The 25,821-nt window shown below is 39.1% G+C and overlaps 1 long non-coding RNA gene across 3 annotated transcripts in view; it reads left to right on the top strand.

The window, feature by feature from the left end:
• The window catches only part of LOC109552248 (uncharacterized), a 46,906-nt gene extending 21,329 nt beyond the window's left edge, over positions 1–25,577 (top strand). Inside the window, exons 3-7 of one of the 3 annotated variants that reach the window (XR_012333515.1) lie at positions 6,148–6,977; positions 10,979–11,112; positions 11,883–11,945; positions 16,862–17,335; positions 25,254–25,577. This is a non-coding gene — a long non-coding RNA (uncharacterized lncRNA). The remainder of the gene's footprint in view (positions 1–6,147; positions 6,978–10,978; positions 11,113–11,882; positions 11,946–16,861; positions 17,336–25,253) is intronic. The other 2 variants (XR_012333514.1, XR_002179050.2) reach the window with 2 other exon arrangements.
• Positions 25,578–25,821: the final 244 nt, after the last annotated feature.

Genomic DNA, 25,821 nt, shown 5'->3' with positions numbered 1-25,821 from the left:
ATTTTTCTTTTTCTTTTTAATATTGACATTTGCAACTATACATTTCACTCTAAGTGTTTCTTTAGTTGAATCCCATGAGTTTTATGATGTGTTTCATTTCCATTCCTCTCAAAGTACGTTCTAATTTTCTTTGTAAGTTTTCTTTGATCTATTGTTTATTTAAGAGAATGCTGCTTTACTGCCACATATTTGTGAATTTCCCAAATTCCCTCTGGTTGTTTATTTCTAAAGTCATTGCAGTGTGGATGGAGAACATACATTGTATGATTTTAATTCTTTTGAAGTTATTGAGACTTGTTTTATCGTCTCAGACATGGTCTATCCTGGAGAATGCTTCATGTACACTGAGGAGTATGTGTTTTCTGCTGTCATTGGATGAAGTATTCTATATATGTCTGTTAGAACTAGTTGGTTTTATTGTTTTTCAACTCTTCTATTTCTTCGTTGATCTTCTGTCTACTTGTTCTGTTACTGAAGTGGGGCATTAGATTTTTTTCAACTGTTATTGTTGAATTGTTTATTTCTCCTTTCAGTTTTGTCTGGTTTTGCTTCCTGTATTTTGGGACTCTGTTGTTAGGTACACACATGATTACAATAGATTCTTACGTAACACAATCTATCTTTTTGATAGACTGACAATTTTATTATTATTGACAATTTTATCATTATAAGATGTCCTTTTTCTCCCCTCTAGTAGCAGTTCTTGTCTTAATGTCCATTTTGTCTGATATTAGTATAGCCACTCCAGCTCTCTTTTGTTTACTGTTTGCATGGTGCATCTTTTTAATCATTTTTTTTTTGTGGTATGTGGGCCTCTCACTTTTGTGGCCTCTCCCATATTTTTAAATAAATAAAATTATTTTTAAAAAGCTCAGCAAACTAACAGAAGGAAATTTCCTCAGCTTGATGAAAGGTATCTACTAAATACTCTCAGACAACTTAATTTTGAATGACTAAGAGTTTCTGTAAAATTGGTTTCATTTCTTCCTTAAATGTTAGGTAAATTTCAACAGCAAAACCAAGTAAGCATGGAGGGTTTTTGTGTGTGTAGAAGAAAGATTTTTAATAATTATTTCAAAAAATTTAATAGATATAGGAATATGGCAAAAATATTTACTCTCACTTCTTCTAGCTAACATTTTACTGGAGGTCCAAAACAGTGAAAAAGATATAAATGATATGCAGATTGGAAAGAAAGAAAGCTATCTTTATTTGCAGACAACATAATTATGTGTGTAAAAAATCCCAAAGAATCTACAAAAAAGCCAGTAAGACTAACAACTGAGTTTAACAAGGTCATAAGATGCAAGGTCAACATATAAAAATCAATTTTATTTTTATGTACTAGCAAAAACAAATGAAAATTGAAATTAAAGAATGATACAATTTATGGTAACATCAAAAAGCATGAAATATTTAGAAATATATCAAACAAAATACATGCAAAATTTGTATGCTGCAAATTACAAAACATTTTTGAGAAAAATTAAACACAATCTCAAATAAAGGCAGAGCTGTACCATGTTCATGGATCAGAAGATTTATTATTATTACAATATCAGTTCCTTTTAATTTGACCTATAGATTCAATGTAATCCCAATCAGAATCCCAGGAGGCTATTTTTTATACAAAATGACAATCTGATTCTAAATTGTATAAGTAGTAAAGGATCTAGAATTACTGAAACAATTTTAGAATAAAGAACCAAATTGGAGGACTCACATTACCTAATTTCAAGACTTACTATTAAGCTATAGTAATTAAAATAATTTCTTCTGGGCATAAAGATAAACATATGAAAAAAAAGAACAGAAATAGACATTATCTATGGAAAATTAATTTTTGACAAAGATGCCAAAGTAATTTGTAAGGAAAGAATAGCCTTTTCAGTCAATGGTGCAGAAACTATTGGACCTCCATATGCAAAATCATTGAATTTCTACTCTTATTTTATCATTTACAAAAAAATTAATTTTGAGTGGATCAGAGACATAAATATCAGAGTTATAATAATAAAAATTTTAGAAGAAAATGTAAGAGATTTTTGTGATGCTGAGTTACACAAAGATTTCTTAGATATGACACAAAAAACAAAAACTATAAAAAAATTGATAAATTTTTTATAATCAAAATTAAAAGCTTCGGGCTTACCTGGTGGTGCAGTGGTTAAGAATCCACCTGCCAATGCGAGGGACATGGGTTTGAGCCCTGGTCCGGGTAGATCCCACAAAGCCTATGTGCCACAACTACTGAGCCTGAACTCTAGAACCCCGAGCCACAGCTACTGAGCCCATGCATCTAGAGCCTGTACTCCAGAACAAGGGAAGCCACTGAAATGAGAAGCCCATGCACCACAACGAAGAGTAATCCCTGCTCACCGCAACTAGAGAAAGCCCGCGTACAGCAACAAAGACCCAACGCAGCCAAAAATAAATAAATAAAATAAATAAATTTATAAAAAGAAAAAATTAAAAGTTTTTCTCTTTGAAAGAGAATGCTAGTAAAAATGCAAGCCATCGACTGGAAGGAATATTTGCAAAGAACTGCAAATGTAAATGTTTGTGTAGGCTTTCTTCATAATTGCCCCAAACAGGAAACAATCCAAATGTCCATTTACTGGTTAATGGATAAACAAATTTTGGTACATCCGCACACTTAAACCCTACTCAGCAATGTAAAGGAACAAGCTAATGATACATGCAGCAAAACAGATAAATCTCAAAAGCATTGTGCAAAGAGAAACACTGTACACATAAGGTTGTAGGACTGTAGGAATCCATTTATACGACATTCTGGAAAAGGCAAAAATATAGGGACAAATATCAGAACAGTGGTCACTAAGGGTGAGGATGGGGAAAAGGGGTTGAATGTGAAGGGACACAAAAGACCCTTTGAAGTAATGGATATGTTATATATTTTAGATTGTGATGGTGGCTCCGTGACTATTTACATTTGTCAAAACTCATGGAAATGTGTCCTTTAAAGGGTGAATTTTACAGTATGTAAATTATATTTCAATATACCTGAGCAAAGGAAAAATAAAGAGAATGGTAAGAGAGGAACTGTAGACATCACAAAAAGAGACAAGTCTCTCAAGGAGTTTTGCTGAAAATGAGAGCATGAAATGGGACATTTGCTGGCAGGGGAAGTAAAATCACAGTGAAGTGAAGCTTTTAAATTTTATCTTACAACTTTTTTTTTTTTTTTTTTTGCGGTACGCGGGCCTCTCACTGTTGTGGCCTCTCCCATTGCGGAGCACAGGCTCCGGACGCGCAGGCTCAGTGGCCATAGCTCACGGGCCTAGCCGTTCCGCGGCATGTGGGATCTTCCCGGACCGGGGCACGAACCCGTGTCCCCTGAATCGGCAGGCGGACTCTCAACCACTGCGCCACCAGGGAAGCCCCTTGCAACTATTTTTGGATGATGGAAGCAAGAGCAGTGAGTTTGTTCATTGATGAGAATAGTCCAATAATGAGGGAAAGGAATTAATGGAACAGTGTCCCTGAATTTGTGCACACAGTTGGAGCCATGGCCGCTGGGCCTGCGCGTCCGGAGCCTGTGCTCCGCAACGGGAGAGGCCACAACAGTGAGAGGCCCGCGTACCACAAAAAAAAAAAAAAAAATGAGGCATGGATTATCAACAGAAGTTCAGCCCATGGCTTTTGAACCTACCTATCCTGCATCCTGTCTCTCTAGACGGCATTTATCACACTAATGCCTTTCCCTCTCCCCTAAAAACCTGTTTTTTCTCTTTATCCAGTATCCCCACCTCAGTAAGTGCCACGATCATTGGAATTTTCTTTGTTTCCTCCCTTTATCTCCACCCCCTGTTGCTTCCATCTTCAGGTTATCAGGAAGTCCTCTTTGTCCTTTCTTCAAGACATCTCAGGGGACTGACTCCTTTTCATCTCTATTTCCCATTACCTTAATCAAGACCATGACCACCATCTTTTACTTGGATTACTGCAATGGCTTCCGTAATTATCTCTCTGCTTAAGCTCCCTGCATGCGTGGAATCTATTATTCATCATAGCATACAAAATTCTATCTGACCTGAATCTTGCCTATTTCTCAAACCTCATGTCATACACTCTCCCGTTGCTTACTCTTGTCTGGCTGCACTGATCTCCTTTCATTTCTTTGAACATCACACACACTTTCTGCTCTTTCTGGCTCCAAGTATTTTCTCTGGCCCTTTGTGTGGAATGCTCCTCCATCTGCTCCTTAAATGGCTGGCTCTTTCTCATCTTTTAAGATCCCTGCATAGTTGCCACCTCCACAGAAACGTCTTCCCTGGCTACTTTATTTAAAGGGCATTCCCTAACCCAATTCTCATTGTGTTTATAATAGTCTAATCTCTTGTGTTTTGCTCCTGTTCCTACAATTTTTTTAGTTTATTTCTCCACTAGACTGAATATACAAATGGACAATAGCCACACCATCATAAAAATAGAACTTTGACTCACAAGCTGCAGCAACCTGCCCAGTAAACCAGCCCCCTTATCTACAATAAACAATCCAGGAAACCAGCCTGCTTTAAGTCAGACTTGCGGGAAGCCAGATTGCTACTTCCAATGACAATCCAGGGAGCTAAACAATATTTCTGTGACAATGGGCCCCAAATGCTGATTGATTAATAACTGACAGCTTCTCTAATTTTTTTTTTTTTTTTGGCTGTATTGGGTCTTCGTTGTTGCACGCAGGCCTTCTCTAGTTGCGGCGAGCAGGGGCTACTCTTCGTTGCAGAGTGCGGGCTTCTTATTGTGGTGGCTTCTCTTGTTGCGGAGCACAGGCGCTAGGAGCATGGGCTTCAGTAGCTGCAGCACGCGGGCTCAGTAGCTGTGGCTCGCAGGCTCTAGAGTGCAGGCTCATTAGTGTGGTGCACAGCCTTAGTTGCTCTGCGACATGTGGGATCTTCCAGGACCAGGGCTTGAACCTGTGTCTCCTGCATTGGCAGGCAGATTCTTAACCACTGTGCCACCAGGGAAGTCCCAGCTTATCTAATTTTTAAGTCCCTTCTAACATAGGACTAATCAAAGGAAGCCAAATATGCACCCCTAACCAATTATATAGGATGCCCTGCTTCTAGTTTGTGTGCCTATAGCTTCCCCATGCTAACAGCCTCCAATCAGGCCATACATGAAGTCTTCCTTTCTTTCCACTCTAAAGCTTTCCCACTTCCCTACCAGCTTTTGAGTTTCTGCCAAAATGCAGCTACTCCCTTGCTCTAGCAAGCTCAGGATAAATAGTCTTTACTTTTTTCATTTGATCTTTGTTTATTTCCATAAGACTATAAAGAGAAATGGACCATGCCTTGCTTACAATTGTATCACCAAGGCAACAAATAAGTGAATGAATGAATGGAAAACTAAAATCATTAGTTGGGTAGTCAATCGTTCCCCATTCTGGCTTCAAACTTATTCCTTGCTATAGCCACTCTTACATCATCCAAGCTCACTTTCTCAACCAAATCACATACTTTCTTTTCTATAATACAACTGAAGTTTCTTCTTCTCCATGAAACGTTATTTTGATTACCTGAGCCCTTACTTACGCTCCCTTCTCTGAATTCATATAGCACACACCACCCCATTTGGTTTTTAATTTCTCTCAGTTCATAAGGGGTCTACTCTTCTGGGATTGATGGCTGAATATTTTGGTACCATTCATGATGTCTAGCACAAGCTATGATACAAAAAATAATGATAATAACAACAGACTCTTGTAACAATGCTGAGGAAGATAGACTGCTACTATTCTCATTTTACATATGAGGAAACTGAGGCACAGAGAGACCAATTCTTTTGCCTAAATTAATAAATTAGTAAAAAGTAGAGCTGAGGTTTGAATTCAGTTCTGCCCAACTTATATTGTGTATATGTCAAGCTACAGACTGTATGAACTACTTTTCATATACTGTGCACATATTAGGTCCTCAATAAATGTTGCTGAAATTAATGAAATAACCAAGTTCAAAAGTTTCATAAACAAAATGGAAAAACGAACAGAACTCTTCAGGATGGTTCCAAAAAGTTCAATGGAGCAAGGGACATGGTGACTAGATGAGATCAAGTACTGACTCCAAATTCTGCATTCTAACTCTAAGCCTCCTGCTGTGATTCTAAGGCAAGTCCTTTCTTCTCCAGGTTTCTTCACCCATCTCATGCTGTGTTGGTACTTCCACCTGCCTTGAGGCTGTTTCCCAAGGCGGAATCAAACAGTGGCTGTAGGATATTTGGTGATAGCATTAACAGTTCTCTCCTTGGTGAGCATATTAAAATCAATTCAACTATCCTTTCTGAGGAATAGAGCTGGGTGCTAAGGAGAATGCCATCACCAGGCAGGCTCTGTGCATGCCCTGTAACAGTTCGTGGTAAGGAAACATGGAATTCAATTCAATGAAGACACAGAAAGGAAACATGGAATTCAATTCAATGAAGACACAGACCTTCCCCCACCTGCTGCATCAAAGTTGGAATTAATCACTATTTCATGTGATATAGATTCCTATATAATTTTGAATGTACATTGAGTAAAAGGATTGGAAAGATCTTTTTGGCTGGCTAAACATGAGGTGTTCTAATACTGTTGTACCTGCAAAGTGTCAAGAATTTATTTCAGAGAAGATTTGAAAGCGTTTGCAAAGTCGTGTCGTATTAAACAGATATAAATGTAGTCTTTGTTTAGGAACGTTTCTTTGAAGGGGTCTGGGTAACATCATACCTGTCCTGGAAGCATGGAAAATTGTGATATGTGGTAACTATAATCAATGGAATCTGTGAGATTACCAAAGCATCTGGTACAAGGAAATTCTCCAGGGACAACCAACTCTGGACAATGCCCCTCACTCTCTCAGCCTTAGTGTGTCAGCAGCAAGCCTTGCTTTATATGACATTCTGAAGGAAATGGATGGATGTGTCATCATTGAATCACTGAGAACTATAGCCCCAGCATGATCTCAACTATGAAAATACAGGTAAATATATAACATACATAACCTATACAGGTATTTGCATGCATTCACACCAAATTGTTAAGGAAAAAAACCCCAGAATTCTGCCACATGTAATTCATATATATATATATATATATATATATATATATATATATATAAAGAATATATTCTTTTTCAGATTCTTTTCCATTATAGGCCATTATAATATATTGAATATAGTTCCCTGTTCTATACAGTAAATCCTCATTGTTTATCTATTGTATATATAGTGGTGGGTATCTATTAATCCCATACTGGGTACATGTAGCTTTAGTTTTCCTTATTCAGACTTTTCTGTATTTTTTGAATTTTCTATAATGAGCACGAATTACTTTTAACATTAGAAAAAAAATTGTTTACTATATTTAAATGTATTGTCACAGAAAGGGCAATTTCCTTCTAGGAGTAGCTTCTGAGAAATAGTCTCTTACTCATAAAGTTTTTAAAACTGGTAGATTAAATATACTGGGTGTGTAAGAGACACCTAATATATTTGTTTCATTTAATACCTGACCAACAGCTCCTAGTTTAAGGCATATTGAAAAGCTGACAGTAATTATTTATTAAAAAGGAGTAGCAAGTTACCACTTATGATTGGAAAATGTTGTCACAGAGTTTTGCAGTGCAGAACAATCCCTCCTATGTGTCTATTGCTTTCTCTGTACCCGTGTACGGTTGACAGTCTCAGTCTCTGTCTCTGTCTCTCTTTCTGTCTCTGTCCCTGTTTCTCTCTCTCTCTCTCTGTCTCTCTTGCAGCCCTGCAGTTGGAGGTAAGGAGGAGCCAAGAAGGACCTGAAACTCCTCTGCACACATTTCAGTAACAGCCCATGTGGGAGAGCAGATACAGGGCTGATTGCTTAAATAAAAGTACCCTACCCAGAAGCTGTTAGAAACTGTCAGATCTTGAGGGGATATCATTGAGAAGGGCTTTTGATACTAAGCTGTCCTAAGTCCCAAAGCTTTATCTCATTGTTATTACATACCAAAAGATGTGTTAGCAAAAAGAATTTTAATCAATGTCTGGTATAAGGTCAGGATTAGCCTAAGTGACAGTTACTGATGGTAAAAGGCAGCAAGAAAAACACCAATTATAATTAAAATAGTCATTGAAACTTAGATTTTTTAAATAAACTTAGAAACTATCCAGCCCCAAAATTTTATTTACAGATGAATAAAGGTCAAAGAAAGCCCAAACAAGTTATATTTTAACTGAAGTTACACAACTTATTTTGGCAGAGCTGGCTCTGTACTGAGATTTTGAATATTCTGGTCTTTTAGTCATTTAGCTTCCTATCTTCAAGTTAATATTTCTTATAAAAAGGTTGGCATCACAAGGATAATTTTTAATGATTTTTCTGTTGACATTTATTTAGAGCCAATAATTGCTGTTTTAATTTAAAAAATATATAATCTGTGGGGGGAAAAACACAATGGAAAATAAATGGTTATAATCTGACTTTCACTTAATGAATATTCCCTGTATTGTTTAGATCATAAGACCCCCCAAGGACCAAGGTACTCAATGTCATCTAAGAGTAGAACAATCAATTTATCAAGTTTTGTTTTCTATTGATTCATGAATAGCCCACTTGAAATTCAAATTTACAAACTGTTAACCTCATCTTCACAAACACGTTTGACACTGGAGTTTAGAGTTTGGGAAAAAGAGTGACTGTTTTATTTGGCAGATTAAGAGAGTTGCAGAGAAGAGATTTGTTGTTTTCTTTGGCGGAAATTAAGACAGTCCTTTTCCAGAGTTCAATGGCAATGCATGGAATTATTTCCTAAGCTTTAGGGCCTCATCTGCGGGAAATTCTGAGTTCTCAAAGTTTTACTTTGCTGAGCTTAATACTGATATAACTGTCCATTGGGCAAACTGGGGAAAGAAATGGAGCAGTAGAGTGTGTGTGTGTGTGTGTGTGTGTGTGTGTGTGTGTGTGTGTGTGTGTGTGTGTGTGTATTGTAGGGGTAGGGGTAGGGGTAGTGGCTTCAGTTTCATTGCCTTCTCCTTTCAGCCACACCTCTTTTCTTTGGCATTACTGTGGTCACATGCCAAACCAGGTTTGGCCATTTTTCTTTTCTTTTTTTTTGGTGGAGTGGGAACAGAAAGAGTCATTTCCTGTTGGTTTGGCTCTGAAAACAGTCCTGGTAGAAGCTTGGTACAGTTCTTAGAATCCTGGGCTCCAAAATACCTACTTAACACCTTTGCCATGTTCTTGTGGTCACTGATTACGTTTGGAAGAGTGAAGCAGGGCAGGAAGAAGAACCTGGCGGGAGCAGCCTTGGCTACCTGGCTAGTCTCACACCTCTCGGTCAGAGAAAGTGCCCGTGTTCTCTGGCACCCAGTGGTATGTTGGGTTGCCAATGTTAAAAAATGCCTTCACCTTTCTAGTTGTTTGGACTCAAGGGTATTCCCAGAACATCTTATGATGAGGAAAATAAAAATAGTCACCATTGTAACCAGTATAGGAAAAAAACAAAATCTCCTTCCTTACCAACGGATGAGAAGTTTATGTGTAGTTTTCCTAGCTTTAGAGTACTTTCCATATTTCTCTTCCTAGCTACTGGAGCACAGAAGTCTAATTCTGTCAGTAATATATGAAGTTAAACCCCATAGTGAGGGTTTCCAGGGGACTAGGACATTCTTAGAAATCAAATCCAAGAATCATAGAATATTAGTCTTGAGAGGGACCCAGCAGCTGATTAACTCGAATGGGAAGAAACCAAACTGAGGCTGCTGGAGGTCAATGGCCCACTTAAGGTCACGTGACTTTTTAAGGCAAACCAAGACTTCAGCTGAACTCTCCACACTTCTGGTTTGGTGCTCTAGTAACCACAACGTATAATTTTGGGGAAAATACTAATACCATTTATGTAAAAACTCATATTTTTCTGACACTTCCAGGTTGACTAGAACCCTGTACTGCTGCCCTGACTTGTTTGTTAGTCAATAAACTGGAAGCATAGATGCAGATCAGGGCATGTCAGGTGAACCAGTTTAACCTGAAGACATTAAAAAATCATTCTGCAGAAGTAGAGAAAAATCAAATGATTAAGCCTTCACCACAAGTTCTAACACATCATGCTTATCTGTGTTTTCCCTTGTTGAAATGTTCTATCATCTAAGACAGGTCTGTCTTGGCTGGAGAGCTAATCAGAGCCCGTTGAGCAGTTAGCTGTTAGGAGGAGCTCATGTGGTCAGCGTCTTAGGGGCTGGGTAATGAATACCACGGAAACCTCTCCCAGCAGGCATCTCAAGAGATTATGTGTGGATAAATGCTTTGTGGGAAATTATTGTTCTCTCTCAGTCTCCTAATGGGCTGGTGCAAGTGTAGACAGGGAGCAGATCTTTGGTGGCAGTGTCCCTAGCAGCTGGCATAGCAGGCTTGCAATCAACTTGTTGAAGGAGTGAATAAACCACTGATTTCACCACAGTATACACATATAACAGTCAGGCAAAGAACAAAAGAGGTGAGGGGACAGAGCGATTTTAAAGGAAGATGATCTCTTTTGATCCAGAATGAAGATGTACTGAAAATGGCTACTTATGGAATAAGCACTGGTTCTAGCTCCTCGTTTAGAAATTCAAGTGGGCATTTCTCCAAATAATTCCTTAGATTTCATTGATGACCCATCTGAGCCTTGGTATCTTCATCTGAAAAGTGAGATTGATACAGCGCCTACATCCTGGGGGTGCTGTAAGTGAGGGAACCTATATAAACCACTAAGAATGTCTTGGGTTTGCAGTAAATACTAACTAAACATTATTATATAAACTTTCTGTCTTAGCAGCCTTGCATATAAAATAGTGAAAGGAATAGTTCCTACCTCATAGTTTTAAGGTACAGATGAAGTACTGATAACAGAAGCTAATATTTGAGTGCTTCCTATAGACTAAACATTATTCAAGGCATTTTGCATTCATTATTAATGCATTATAAACAACCTGACGAATCAGATACCTTATTATCTCCATACTGCAGATTAGAAAATTGAGGTTCAGATCGGATAAGCACCTGCTCACACGCAGCTAGTAAATAGTGGAGCCAGGATTGGAACCCAAGTAATTAATTCAAGAGCATCAACCAGAAGGCTATGCTGCTTCTCACAAATACAGGTAAAGGATTTAGCACCGTGTCTGGCATGTATTACGTGCTGATTTATTATATATCAATAAATGTTGCTGAATAAACACTGATGGATATAGCTTTTTATCATACTTAGTTAGCTGAATGAATTATGTGCTTATTTACATTTTTAATTGTGACTATGGTAGCGTTAGGAAATACTACAGCTATTGTCTCTAGTTTTGGAGAGAAAAGCACTAGCTTTGCAAAAACTCTTATTCGTGATGATCACAGTGGAATCACATCACACATGATTTAACCCATAGGAATTCGACTACTGATGCTTGGTAAAAATATTAAAATACTGTGTGACATTGTAAAAGCAAATTTTGCATACATAATTTTTATTATGTACTGTAAGTTGCTGAATGCATTATCCATTTATACATACATATTAAGATATAGAGTCGTAAGCACAAAACCAAGTACACGGTACTTTGGGGAGACCTGAAAGTATTTTCGAGGGGAATTTTGAATACCTGTGAGTTTCACCTTACATACTACCTTTGGAACCTGACTTCTGTGCAAGGTGAGGGTGCCCTTGCTCCACACAGCATGATATTGGTCATGAGTAGAAGTGAATGGAGAGTGAGGAGACCAGCAGCAACTCTTCCCACTATTAATAATAGCAAGTCATGGATAATATTTAGTTCTCTCTGTGTACCAGGAGCCATGTTAAGCACTCAACATGGATAATCTCATTTAATGCTCATAAAAATCCTATAAAGTAGATATAAGAGAGATCATCCTTCTTTTACAGATGAGGGGAGTGAGGCACAGAGGTAATGAAAGGTGCCATTATGGAAAGCCTATTACACAGCAGGTACGTACCTTATCTCTAATTTTCTTCATAACCCTGCAAGGTAGGTAATTATTCTCCTTTTATAGGCAAGAAAATAGAGGCTCACGGGGTTAGGTAACTTGCCCAAGGTCACACAGCTGGTAAGTGACTGAGGGAGGATTGGAGCCCAAATTTTGTGCTCATTGCACCACACAGCCCTCTTTAGGGAGGAAGCAGCTCTCTGCAAGAAGATGCATTTTCAACTGCTTTCAGTTGTCCAGTGAGCATAGCGAGACACTGGCTTTACCAGCGATAATGATGATAGTTTGATCTCCCTCTGTGTGTCTCCTTGCCTATATTTTAGTTGGTGCCGCATGGGATTTTATGAAGATTGTCATAAAAGTTTGTAAACTGCTTTGACCTCTTTGAAAACAAGACACAAAGTAAACTCCTAGCTGACCATGGCTTTGACCCTAATGCAAGACATCATTTATTTGCCTGAAGTTTTGGAAATTACTACACAATGAGGAGGTGGCTTCTTTCATGCTGTTCTTCTAGGTAAACTTGCTTTCTGCTCAAAAAGCCCTGAGGTAGACAGAGAAATGGGAAATAGTCTTTTCTTTCTCAATAGGAGGCTCTACCAACTGGTTGCAAAAGCCAGAACGTGAGTCCTTCTTTTTTCTATCCCTTTTGTCCTGTTCATCAATAAAAGTCCTCTACCTCTAGACCATTCACATCCTTCCACTTAGTGTCATCCTGTAATTCAAGACATCGTCATGTCTTACCTGGAGGGTGACTTAAATTTTCCTGGTTTGTCTGAGACTTTTCAGGTTTTAGTGCTGCAAGTTCCACCCCAGGGAATCCCTCAGTTGCAGGCAAACCAGGATGTTTGACTTCTCAACTGACCTGGTCTTCTCTAGTAGTCTCCTAACAGGTCTCCCACTTCCCCTGTGTGCTTGTCTTTAATTCTCTCTCCACCCAGTAGCCCACAGAAAGCCCTTGACATCATGTGTTACTGTGTCATCCTTTCTACTTAAAATCCTACCTTCTGAAGAAAATTCAAACTCCTTACCTTGGATTACAAGGCACTGCATGACTTGGCCCTTTGCTATTTCTCCAACCTCCTCCTCCTTCACTGTGATGCCATTGTCATTTCCTGCCAAGCTCTTCTCCTCCCCAGCACCTTTGCCGCTGCTGTTCCCTTTGCCTGGAATGTCCCTTTCTGACTCTTTGTGTGTCCACAATTTGTCATCATGTAGATATGTGATGATTTGATTAACGTCTTCCTCTGAGAATGGAAGCTCCTTGACTTCCCGGTTCATCGTTTAATCCCCAGTACCTAGCACTGGGGCTGACACCTAATAAAGTCATGTGAAATATTCACAGAATGAATTAATGAATGAGCAAAAGAATAGATGAATGAATAAGAATAATCTGAAAGGCCCGGGTTGCCAGGGAACAGTGAGGCTGGAGACAGAGGCCAGAGCATGAAGAGCTTCATGGTCATGTCAAGGAGTTGGGACGTTGTCCCAAGTACAGTGGGGGAACTTCTGAGAGGTTTTGAGCCAGGGAGTGACATAACTCCATATACATATTGAAAAACTGAGGGTTGGGAGGTGAGTAGGGGGCCACTCAACAAAAAAGCCCTTTAACCCTGGGCAGCTGCAGGAATTAGGGTGTGTGTTTTCGATGGGGCTTGTAGAGTCAACTCAGTATTATTGTTCCCTTGTTTAATTTTCTGGAAACAATCGGCCAATTATGAATCAAAGGCTTCCATAGCTCTGGCCCATAACTAATTGTGTTTTTAAAATGTGTGCAATCACGAATCAGAGATAATGTAAAGGGCCTAATTAATGTCAAGATTGGCTTCCAATAGGAGCAAGTCACTTGTGCCATTTTTCCAGGGTTGAATTTCATAGTGTATTGCATTGGGCTCACATTCAGGGGAGCCGTGGCCTCTGTCCACTCTGAGTACCTTGTAGCCAGAGTTCATTACATGGATGTGGGTGGATAAGCAGGCACAGGGGACAAGCAAGTGTTTCCATCCACAGTAAATATGGAAGAGTTGGAGAGCTGCCACAGAAATAGCACTGGACTAGAGATAAAGAAGCATAGCTCATGACACCTGAGTTGGGATCAAATAGCTCAGAATTCTAAGAAATCGACTGAAATTGTTGAAGAGCTGTGCAATCTTGAACAGGTGACACAAGTTCTCTGAAACTTGCTTTCCTTATCTGTAAAATTGAATGGACTGTTCTATAATCTCCTAGTTGTAAGTTATTTTTCCCTCCTTCGCATTATTTTTTTTAATGTGTATAGTAAATTACCACTCTTTTTACATAATAACCAGGACACTCAAGGCAGGACACCACCTTCCTTCCTTGCCATTTTACATCTTCATCTGCTCATCCCACCAGCATTTCAGAATCACTGCATCTCACACTGAACCTACCTACCACTCTCCCTCACCTGTTCCTCACTTCATTAAAGGTACTGCCACTGAAATATCATTTTCAACATTCGCCTTTGAAAACTGCCCCCTGCATCCAAGTAGTTTCCAAGATGCTTTGAGTCCACCCCTACAATGTCTCTCATCCTCCTGGCTTCTCTCTTTCCACTGCCTTGATCTTTGCCCATTATTTACTTTTAACACTTTATTATGGAAAATCTCAAACACCTACCAAATAAACAGGATAATGTAATGAATATCTATGTAACTGTCACTCAGCTCCTACAATTACCAATATTATGCCATCTTCCATCCCCTAATCAATTATTATTATTATGCTACAATTAGTTTTAAGCAAAATTTTTTTTCTAAAGCAAAATTTACACAGCACAAATCTTCTCTGTACAAATTTGTCAAGTGGAGACATCCATTTAACCCAGGCTTCCATTATGATGCAGAACATTTTCTACCCCCCAGTTTCTCTGTGTCCCTGCCCAATCTCTCCCCTCCCCCAAAGCAACCACGGTTCCGATTTTCTGATCTTAGATTAGTTTGGCTGTTCTAGAAATTCTTAAAAATGGAATCATACACTCTATCCTCATTTGTGTCCGGCTTTTTTCCACTGAAGATAACGTCTGTGAGATTCCTGCATGTTGTTTTGTTCATTTTTTTTTCATGTTTAAATATTGATGTCCATTGGATGAACAAGTTTGTTTATCCATTCTACTATCGTGGACATTTATTTGGGTTATTTCTATTTTGGGCCATTGTGAATAAAACTACTATGAATGTTCTGTACAGTTTTTAATGGACCTATGTTTTCATTTCTATCTGATACATCCTAGGTGTAAAATTTCTGAGTCTCTATATTAGATTTTGTCTGGATGGCTGCAAACATCTCCTTGCTTCCATGCCTGCCACCTGCTGTCAGCTCTCAAATTCAGACATTAAGCCATATATGCCTTTTCCTAAAGCAGAGCTCTGTCCATGTCAAAAATCTACCCAGGAAGCTCCAGTGGTCCCCATTGTTTTCAGAGTGAAGTCAAACCTGCCTCGCCAGGCATTCAAGACTCCCCACAACTCAGTCTCAACTTTCTTTCCCAATAGTTATTTCCTGTGTCTTCCTGATGCTCTCTGGGGGCTGACAACCTAGTCGCCTTGATATTAGGCTCCTGTAGGATGGTTGCCTAGACAGCACCATCTTACTTAACCTACGGCAATCCTGGCTCTCAGTGGACGGGAACACACTTGCTGGATGGGTTGGTCAATGCTGCCTTGTGTGGCACTCATACCTCTAACCACAGACCCAAGAACATGCCTACGATGTCACTACTGCTTTCTCTCTAGCTTCATAGAAGGTAAGAGATTAAACCAGGTGAAATTTCTCTGGATGCTAAGATTCTGTGATTCTGTGAATTTTACCAAACCCACTGGGTCCAGAAATTCCACATGGTTCATCTCACTGATCTACCAATGGTAGGGGGCTGAGTGGTATAATGGAAGGAGCTCAGGAATCAGAGTCAGTTGTCCCAAGTTCTAGTCTTCCTTCTACCATTCACTGTGTATTCTTGGGTAGGTTCATCACCTGAGCCTCTGTTGCCCCTTTGGAGACACTGGGATGAGGGGTGAGGGGTGACCTTGTTGATCACTAAAATCAAACCTAAAGTCACTAGGTTTGATTTTAACTAGTAAACTAGGTCTGCTGTTTCTTTTTGGTTGGCAGGCCCTTTTGCCCTTTTGTGTTCTCTTCCCTGTGCATTCAGTGCACCCTAAGTACAACCCAAGTCCTTGCCCTAAACGATCAATTTACTCCTTGCCCTATACAATCAATGCCAGCAGCCAGAGCACAGTTGGAACACCTAGGTCCTGCCAGCAAGACATCACCTGATGGTGCTAGGAGTTGGTGTCCAGCGACATATTTGCCTGGAGCAGAGATATCTGCTTGAGAGTGCACTGTTGCTACGGGGCCCTCCAAGGAGCATGGAATATCCACCCAGCACACGTAGTTACAAAACTGGCAAGAGTCAGACTTCAGTTTTCCACAAGGGAAATAAAATCTTTATCCCCATCTCGGAGACACTAATCACTTTCTAGTTCTATGACTTAATTTTTCTTTGTCTCTATTTGCTCATTTGTAAAATGGGAATAATAAAATGTCTATCTTGAAGGTTTTTCCAAAAATAAATGAAACAGATATAGAACACTTAGAATTATGTCTGGCACACAATAAAAGCTCAATAAATATTAGATAATGTCATTATCATCATTAATGTCATCAACAGCATCTTACAGGATGCAGATAACCTTAAGGGATGTGGACCCCACACTACATTCTTCAAGGCTTTAAGGTGTTTACCAAGTTCACTAAATGATTTCATTTCCTCACCTTTAAACACAGATTCAAAACGGAAACAGTGTTTCTAAGTGAGAGCAGCCTTCATTTTCTGTTTTCTTAGAAATGGTGTTTTTAAACTAGAAGGCTCATTTCTTTGAGTCTCCTATCCCTTAGGTCCCATCCATGGGTGTCTTCCATGGTGACAGCAGTGGTGAGCAGTGGATTCCTGGTACCATCTTGGGAAGAAAGGAAGTGAACTGGCAAACTCTTGGGAGGGCAGAAGCCTACCTCTCATGTTTGTGCCCTTCACGATAAGTGAAGAAAGGAGCGAAGAGAAGAACAGGGTGGCCACAAACAAAAGCTGGAATTGTTTGAGAAATGGACCCTTTTCAGAAGCCTTCAAAGCCACTCTTTCACAAAGCCTGGCAGGCATACAGTATTGAGCCTGGGTGTCCGCCAAGCATGGCCTTAATTTATTATTGCCAAACTGTTTGTTGTCTTTATTTGGCAAGACTTACTAATTGAACGTTTTTTGGTCTGGCTGCCCTTCCAGAGAACTGGAGCTATTGTTATCTGCTCCTCGAGTCCTTCCACAGAATGTGCCAAAAACTTGACCCGAGTTGTGGCTGATTTCCCTCCTCTGTTCAGGTAGCTCTTTTTCTTTCAGGAATGTTGTTGTTGTTGTTTGTTTATTTTTGCTGTGTTACGTATTGTTTGTTCAGTTCCAACCCAAAGTAGGTGTTTGGACTGAGCTAGTAGGGAGTTCACTGACCCAAGGTGAGGTCAGAGAGGTCCCCCGCATGGAGGCTTCCTTCTTGGATTTTCCCATTGTGCACCCCCTCTGAGCTCCTGCCACACAGGGAAGAGAAGTTTTGGGCCAATGATTCTTAAAGTGTGGGCCCAAAAGCAGCATCAGTCTCCCCTAGGAATTCGTTAGAAATGGAAACTCTCAGGCCCTACTTCAGAGCTACCAAATCAGCAACCTGTATTTTAACAAGCTTTCTGGGTGATTCTGGTGTACCCTAAAGTGTGAAACTAGTGCTAGCATTTCTCAGCCTCAGCACTGTTGACAATTAGGGCTAGATGATTTTATAGAGGGGGCTGTACATGATAGGATGTTTAGTAGCATCCCTGGCCTCCAACCACTAGATTCCAGTAGCCCCCATCCTCATCCAATGGGACAACCAAAAATGTCTCCAGTCCTTGCCAAACGTCCTGGGGTGAAGAAGGTAAAATCATCCCTGGTTGAGATAAGGGCAAACTGCTTGTGGTTCCGCTGCACCGTGTTGACAAACAGCGGCCACCCTATCTGGGAGGCTCTTCAGCACACAACAGTGACGAGCACAAAAAGACAGAACCACAGAACAGCAGATCTTGTTTTTCAATCCTGATAAATACTTCCTTTGAATCCACCCTCAGGCAACAGCACGTGACTTTGACTTTCAGAGCTAGTTCTGCTCAGCTGCTTGGGGTATTCAAGAGCAAACAAAACAGAAAACCTTTCAGAGTTTAGGCTCTTCCCATCCTCCTATTTGTTTGTTACCCTAGGGCAGAGGAGACAGAGGGGCTGGGTTCAGAGGTTCGGTGATATACCTCCCAAGCAGGGTGACAGGAATGGTACTAGTCTTCCGAATCTTCCCTCTCTCACCTTCAGGATAGATTTCCTTGTGCATTTCTGGGCAAGTATTTCTCAATGCTCATTCTATAGAGTTTCTATCATTGGGTTCTTAATGTTGCATTTGTGGCTTGCATTTGAAGGATACCCATATCAGGAAATTTGCTACTAGCCTTTATTCCCACCACTGTCATTTCAGCGTTTTGATAATGTTTCCACTCGAGGAAGCTGGACTTGGCAAAAATCAGCTTGCACTGACTCAGCCGAACCTAAAGTCAATAGCTCATACAAATGCCAACTAAAGATCACAATTCATTTGCTCGTTTGGTCGGTATCTATTGAGCACCTGCTATATGCCGGCTCTGTGCTAGATCCTCAGAATGTGGAGAGAGAAACATAGTGCCTCTGCCTGGGGAGCTCACTGTCAAAGGTAGAAGCCATTTCAAACAGAACGCGGAGTTCTTGACATAAGAGGGAAGCACAGAGCATCCTGACATCCTGCTTCACTGTTGAATCCTCAGTGTCTGGCACATAGGAGGAGCTTAATAAACATTTGTTGAATGGTCTTAGAGGGAAATGATTTTACACAGACTAGGAAGGTTTAAAAAAAGTCTAGTCAAATAAAGTGCTACTTAGGTTTTCAAGGAAAAAGCAAGAGTGAGCCACGCAGAGAGGAGAGGGAAGGGTATTTCAGACAGAGAAAATAGCAGGTTCAAGGACAGTGAATAGGAATATGAATCAAAGCCTTGCATGGACTTCACAAAGGTCTGAATGAGATGTCTGAAGAAGTAATTTTCTGGTTGTCCATTGCTATATAACAAATTACCCCCAAACTTAGTGGCATAAGCCAATCATTTTGTTTCCACTGTAATTTTGTCAGTAAGAGATGTGGAAGGGCTTGGCTGGGTGGTTCATCTCTTGTTCATTTGGCATCAGCTGGGGCATCTGGGGCTGACGGTCCACCTCCAAGATGGCATCTTCGGGCTTCCCTGGTGGCGCAGTGGTTGAGAGTTCGCCTGCCGATGAAGGGGACACGGGTTCATGCCCTGGTCCGGGAAGATCCCACATGCCGCGGAGCGGCTGGGCCCGTGAGCCACGGCCGCTGAGCCTGCGCGTCCGGAGCCTGTGCTCCGCAACGGCAGAGGCCACAACAGTGAGAGGCCCGCGTACCGCAAAAAAAAAAAAAAAAAAAGAGCAAAAGTGATTTGGGGGTGGGAGGGCTAAAGGCTGGGTGTTTGGGCATGGGTGTCATACAGTGAGACTATGACGAAAATTCAAGTTATCTGAGGGCTTCTGACACCCTTCCCCACACAACTAAAAATAGCTCCCTTCAAAATGAGAGAAGAAAGACATAGTTTTCCATTCCAGGAACTGAATGGGGCGTAAATGGCAGCTGGCAACTGAGCTTGCCCTTAGAGGCTTAATGGCCACACATTTTTCAGGTTGGGTAGGAGCTGCCACTGTGGAAAACAAATAGGATTGGTGTGAAAACTATTAGAAAAGGGCCTCAGAACAAAGGCTCCATCTGGCAGCTGTTGCTCAGAGCTGAATGAAATAAACAAAAGAGTTTGTTGAGCAAACATGAAAGCAGCCTAACTGATGCAATTAAGGTGAAATTAAATAAAGGAAGGTTTTAGCCCAAAGTTCATGGAAAATTTTTCACAAGGTTGTCACTGGTATAGTCATTTTGGGCTTTTAAATAAAGAGAAGCACAGGGTGTGGGAAATTGGCCCATTTGACCCTTAGGAGTAGACTAAATCCAGTGTGCTGATGTGGACTCCACGTGTCAGTTGTTTGGCCCTGGCTGTCCAAACTTGGGATGGGTGGGGTAGGAGGCTGGGGTAAGGTAGGACCAGGGAAGGATGGGACAGCGGCAGTCACAAGGGAACAACTCAGCAACACCAGAATTATCCTGGTCATCATATTACTCCGTTTTGTTTGCTTCTTAACACCACTGTCTGAGAGGTGTTGTTCATTGCACCTTACATGTTTACTATCTGTCCTCCCCATCCAAACACACACATGCACACACACGTGTACACACACTATGGAATTCTGGATCTCCTTGGAACGTATCTTTGAGACTCCTATTTGGCTGGGTTAAGACCCCCAAATACTGAAACCCAAAAGCAAATACCTGTACCTGACACCTCAGAACTGTCCCACGGGAAATTTATGTCTGAAACCAATTCAAAATAGCACGTTTATTTAGCAAACAATTACATAGTCCTTCCTGTATGCCAGGTACAATTCTAAGTGTTTTACAAGTATTAATCCAATCCTATGAGGTAAGGATACTCTTATCTCCATTTCTGAGATGAGGAACATCAATAGAAAAGTCAAGGAGCTTGTCTGAGCCAGTACTTGGGGAGCCAGGATTTGAACCCGGGCTCGGCACCCTAGCAAACACAGTCTTTACCCCTACACTGGGCCCCCTTCAATTGCCGTCAAGTGGTGGCTGAGGGAGCTGGATGATGAAGTACCGATTGCTAAGTACAAAGCTCATCCTTCTGCCCAAATGATGGATAAGAGGAGAGACATCTAGAAAGGTTGAAAGCACATACTGATTGACTGATGCATTGACAATGATTAGAAAATGGGCTTCTCAGAATAAAGGATGAATGCATTGTGAGGAACTCATAGTCCTTTACAAGTAAATGTATGAAACTTAAAAAATCTGATTAGAGGAAAATTAGGAGCTTAAGAAAAAAAAAACAGGTAAAAGATATGGGTAAAAGGAAAAGACGCAAATTCATAGAGTTAAAGACAATTTCAGAAATAATTCTAGTTTAATTCCCTCATTTCACAAATGATGAAAGTAAGACCTAGGTCAAGAGTTGTTAAAATTTAATGTTCATTAAAAATACCCAAGGAGCTTGTTACAAATGCAGATACTGGATATTACTCCTAAAGCCCTAACAGAGATGACAAATCAGTTAATAGCTGACTCATGACTTCTGGCATGAAGCTCTGGAATCTGTCTTGTATTGACAGATTTAAAGACTGGAGTTGTTCTTTAGGTGACTCTGATGCAGGTGGTCCAGGGATCACACTTTGAAATACACCTAGAAATAGACCAACCTAGAGATGAAGGCCTTTGTTCAAGCCTCATACCTATTCAGTGGCAGGTCCCTGCAACCTCGCACCAGAGTCTGTTTGCATTAGAGGTTACATTTTAAACACTTTTTTACAGGTCCAAAGCCACTTTGGTAGTCTTGGAACATCATCTATATTATGTATAATTTGGTTAGCATATCATTATTTAATTAGTTTTTCCATGTTTATGATTTAAAAGTAAACTCAGAACACAAGCTATTGAACTTCAAGGAAACGTCCCTTAGTTTTTGCCACTTAATGATAAGCAGTAAAAAGGTGAGACAGAAATCATGAACACACGTGTCAAAGACTTGTTCTCTGACCTATCTGTTCTCTCATAGAATTAGTGTAATAGGGAAAACATTTATTTTCAGAAGGGGGGCAAAGAGAAAATAATAACCCCAAACTCAAATATTATAATTTGTTTAATTTAGAACTTATTTGAATCATTTTTACACCTTTACCGAGATAGAATTTACATACTGTAAAATGTATTTTTTGTAAGTGGATGTTCCAATGAATTTTAGTAAATTTATAGAATTGTCTACCAACATCCAGTTTAAAATATTTCAGTTGACCAAAAGTTCTCTTGTACTTACTTGCATTTAATCCCTGCTCCCAACCCCAGCTCCAGGCAACCACTGACTTTCTGTCTCTATAACTTCTCCTTTTCTAGAAATTTCCTATTAGTGGACTCATAATATGTAGTCTTTGTATCTGGCTTCTTTCACTTAGCATAATATTTTTGAGATACATCCATGTTGTTGCATGTATCACGCTTTTTTTATTGCTGAGTAGGATTCCACTGTATGAAGACAACACAATTTGTTTATCAATGCACCAGTTGATGAGCACTGAAATGTTTCCAGTTTTTTGCTCTTACAATAAAATGCTGCTTGATCTCACTTATATGTGGAATCTAAAAAAGCCAAAAACATAGAAGCAGAGAGTAGAGCAGTGGCTACCAGGAGTGGAGAGGTGGGGGAAACGGGGAGATGTGGTCAAAGGGTGCAAAATTGCAGTTGTGTTGAATGAATAACTCTAGAGAGCTAACGTACATGATGACTACAGTTAAGAATACTGTTTGAATACTGGAAATTTTATAAGAGAGTAGATTTCAAGCTCTCTCATCAAACACACATGAGGATTAACTGTGCAAAAAGATTAACTCTGAGGAGATGATACATTAATTAGCTTGACTGTAGTAAACATTTCACTATGCACGTCTATCAAATCATCATGTTGTACATCTTAAATATATACAATTTTTGTTAAGAAAAGAAAAATACCGCTATAAACATCTGTGTGCAAGTCATTGTGTGAACATTCTTTTTTCATTTCTCTTGGGTCAATTCCTAGGAGTGTAATTGCTGGGTCGTATGTTTAATTTTTTAAGAAATTGTTAAACTGCTTTCCAAAGTGACTACACCATTTTGCATTGTCACCAGTGATGTATGAGAGTTTCAGTTGATCCATTTCCTCATCAGGTCTTGGTATTGTTGGTCTTTTAAATTTTTTATCATTCCAGTCTATAAGTAATAATATCTTCTTGTGGTATTGTTTTTCCCTAATGATATATGATGTTCAGCACCTTTTCCTGTGCTTATTGTAGTCCATATATCTTCTTCGATGAAGTGTCTCTTTCAAATACATCGGCCATTTTTAATTGGGTTGTTTGTCATCTTATTATTGAGTGTAAAAGTTCTTTATATATTTTGATCATATCTGCATTATAAGATACATCATTTGCAAAATTTTATTCCAGTCTGTGGATTGTCTTTTTATTTTCTTAATGGTGCTTTCTGAAATGCAAAAGTTTTTTATTTTGATGTAGTTCAGTTAGTAAATGTTTTTACTTTTTATAGATTGTGGTTTTGATGTCACATCTAAGAACTATTTGCCTAACCCAAGGTCAGAAAGATCTTTTCCTATGTTTTCTTCTAGAAATTTTATGCTTTTAGCTCTAAAGTTTAGGTCTATGATCTATTTTTAATTAATATTTTATGTGTAAAGTGAGGCAGAATCTAAGTTCATTTTTTTCATATGGATATCCAATTATTTCAGCTTCATTTTTTTGAAAAGACTATATTTTCCCCCATTGAATTACTTTGGAATCTTTGTTGAAAATCAATGGAACAAAAATATATGAATTTATTTCTAGATTCTCTATTCTGTTCCACTGTTTTATATGTCTGCTCTTATGCCAATACTGCAATGTCTTGATTGTTGTAGGTTTATAGTAAGTCTTCAAGTCAAGGTAATATAAATCCCCTAACGTAGTCCTTTTTTTTCAAAATTCTTTTGGCTATGCTATGTTCTTTGCATTTTCATATTAATTTTGGATGTGTTTCTCAATTTATACATACAAGCCTGCTGGGATTTTTGTAGGATTTGTTTTGAATCAATAAATTAATTTGAAAAGAATTACTATTCTAACAATACTGAATCCTCCAATCTATGAAAAGTGTATGGCTTTTTGTTTATTTAGATCTCTAATTTCTCTCAGAAATATTTTTTGGCTTGAGTATCTTTCACTGCTTATGTTAAATTATTCCTAAGTATTTTACCCCTTTTGAAGCTATATGTATTGAATTATTTTCTTAATCTTATTTCTGGATTGTTCATTGCTAGTATTTCACTTTAGTATTGCTTCTTGAGTCAGTTTTGATAATATATGTCTAAGAATTTGTCCACTTCTTCTAAGTTATTCAATTTATTGGCATAAAGTTCTTCATAATCTTCCTTATAATATTTTAATTTCTGTAGGTTTAATAGTGATTATAGTATAGTGATTTTATTCGTGATTTTATTCCTTTCTGTTGTCCCTTTTTTCTTGATTAACCTAGCTTAAGGTTTATTAATTTTGTTGATCTTTACAAATTATTAACTTTTGGTGTGATTAAATTCTTTTGTTTTTTGTTTTGATTTCCAATCTGATCTCTGTTTTTTCTTCCTTCTATTTATTGTAAATTTTATTTACTCTCCTTCCTTTGTTTCTTGGGATAGAAGCTCAGGTTATTGATTTTTAATTTTTTTTTCTTTAGAATATAAGCATTTAAGTTTACAAACTTTCCTTTCAGCACTGCTTTAGCTGCATACTACAAACTTTGATATGTTGTTTACATTTTCTTTCAGTTCAAGAAATTTCCTAATTTCCTTTGTGATTTCTTCTTGTACCATGGGATATTTATGAATGTGTTAATTTTCAGATGGTTGAAAATTTCCAATATTTCTTTCTGTTGTTGATTTTTAATTTAGTTCCACTGTGGTCAGAAAACATACATGTGGTTATTTCAAATTTTTTACATTTACGGAGACTTCTTTTAATAGTTTAGAATATGGTCTATCCTACAGAATGTCCCATGGGTGCTTTAAAAGAATGTGTACTCCACTGCTATTGGGTGGAGTGTTCTATAAATATGTATATGTTGGGGTGGAATAAAAGGATGAATAAGACATAATATTGCCCTCTAAAAGTTTAAATCTGACTGAGCAGTCATTCTCAGCTTTGGGCAATTTTGTCCCCCAGGGAATTTGGCAATGTTTGGAGACATTTTTGGTTGTCACAACTGGGGGCATGTGCTACTGGCATCTAGTGGGTAGAAGCCAGGGATTCTGCTAAACACCTTACAGAGTACAGGACACTCTCCTACAACAAAGAATTATCTGGCCCAAAATGTCAATAGTGCTGAGGTTTAGAACCTCTGTTATAGAGGGCATAAAGGGTATTTAGTTATAATGCAAAGCTTCAGATAGTATTTTCTGTGCTATGGGAATTACTGCACTGTGGCTGAAATTGATCAACACTTCAGCAGTTACCACATCTCTCACATGTTTGTCTGTCTTTCTCCCTAGGCTGTGAACCACATGAGTGTTGAGATCCACCCAAGTCCTTATGGGGGTTAAAGCAGAGCATCTGAAGTCAGACAGACTTGGATTTCAATCCTATTTCTACCGTCACTAGATACGTGTCTTTGGGCTAGTTACTTTACCTCTCCTAGCCTCAATTTTCTCTATTGTGTAATATGAACAATGTACCTACCTTGTAGGATTGTTGTGACAATTAAATAACAAATCAAGGAAGGCACTTTATATAGTCCTAGCACATATACTCATTATTTTGTTGTTGTTGTTATCTCCAGCACTTAGCCCAGTGCCCTGCAAATATATGCAAATAAATGAATGAGTAATTGAGTCATCTTCTCTCACCTTCCTTACCTCCACAATGGGACACTGGCTCTACAAAGTAATCCTCACTAGGATGAAAACAGTCTCTTCTTATTCTTGGACGAAGCCTTAGTTTCCACAGAGGAGGTCTTCTATGCCTACAGGAAATTGACAGGGGTCCAAACAGGACAAATAAGTGCAAGGCAAATAGAGGCTGACCTCATTTCCACCCTTGAGACTCCTATTAGCCTGATAT

Source organism: Tursiops truncatus, chromosome 8, assembly GCF_011762595.2.
Source record: "Tursiops truncatus isolate mTurTru1 chromosome 8, mTurTru1.mat.Y, whole genome shotgun sequence".
Classification (NCBI taxonomy): domain Eukaryota; kingdom Metazoa; phylum Chordata; class Mammalia; order Artiodactyla; family Delphinidae; genus Tursiops; species Tursiops truncatus.
This window is presented reverse-complemented; position numbering and strand designations above follow the sequence as displayed.